Consider the following 1,019-nt stretch of genomic DNA (forward strand, 5'->3'; position numbering starts at 1 on the left):
AAAAAAAAAAAAAAACGCAAAAACCTTTGCCTTCACAATCGTAAGGCTGGTGGTTTTGGAACCCTAGTAGCTGCCCCCTTCTTGTTCTCCGTCTCCATTCACGTTTGAGTTCGGCGGCGGCGATTCTTGATCAGGTCTTCATCTAAGGCTCGATAACCATCTGCCCCTTCCTCCTCTCCGTCTCCGTTCCCGATTAACTGCTGCGGCAGGAACACAGTGTTCCAAGGCAATTACAGCGGCGGACACACACTCTGTTCCTCTTTCTTCTCCGTATCTGCCCGGGTAGCGGCGGGAAAACTGTGTTCCAAGGCAAGTCCTCTCTGCTCCGTCCCCATCTGTAAGTCTCTTCTCCGGCTACTGAACACCCCATGCTTTTTTTTTTGCATGATTTATCCTAGTTCACGAAAAATTCTGTCTGCTCTCAAGTCTCAACTGGATCCAAAGAAAATCGAAAGACAGGGATATTGATACTGGAGATGTTCGTTACATAATTTTCTTTACTCCATTTGCTGCTATCTACTCTTTATTCATGTCACAATACATTACGAGGGAATCCCTGATTCATAATTACTTTCCACCTTGTTCCTAAATCCTGATATGTATTTAAAATTTATAGTTTTCGTAGTACAAAGTTCCATTACCTAGAATACTACTTTACATTGGGTATTGATGGGATTCTATCATTTTCTTCTCACTATTTTTCTTTTTGTTGATATTATCATCATCGCTGTTGCACAAAATGTCAAGTTTATGTAGAATTTGCTCATTTGCTGTACGGATATTTCCATTTTCTCTGTCCGCTGTCCAATAAAGAACTGTCTTTTCTTTTGATCTGTATGTCATCCATACATGGGTTTATGTATACTGACGTTATATGTATCCTAAACTCAGAAATTGTCAAGCTTTAATTTCTTCTTCTAATTTATTTCAGTTGTGAGGCTTCCTTAGGATAAAATCATTGCCTACATGCTATTGTTTTATCTTTATTTCAGGTGCAACTCTTTTTTTTTTTTTTTTGG

General features: G+C 39.4%; 1 protein-coding gene across 3 annotated transcripts in view; it reads left to right on the plus strand.

The window, feature by feature from the left end:
- The first annotated feature begins 17 nt into the window (after window positions 1–17).
- Window positions 18–1,019, plus strand: part of LOC122080395 (eukaryotic translation initiation factor 3 subunit M-like) — a 6,182-nt gene continuing 5,180 nt past the window's right edge. For 2 of the 3 annotated variants that reach the window (XM_042647353.1, XM_042647354.1), the window contains exon 1: window positions 19–337. The gene's annotated coding sequence lies outside the window, so the exon portion shown is untranslated. Of the gene's footprint in view, window positions 338–1,019 lie in introns of all 3 variants that reach the window. The other variant, XM_042647355.1, reaches the window with a different exon arrangement.

The sequence above is a fragment of the Macadamia integrifolia genome, chromosome 5 (genome assembly GCF_013358625.1).
Source record: "Macadamia integrifolia cultivar HAES 741 chromosome 5, SCU_Mint_v3, whole genome shotgun sequence".
Taxonomy (NCBI): Eukaryota; Viridiplantae; Streptophyta; class Magnoliopsida; order Proteales; family Proteaceae; genus Macadamia; species Macadamia integrifolia.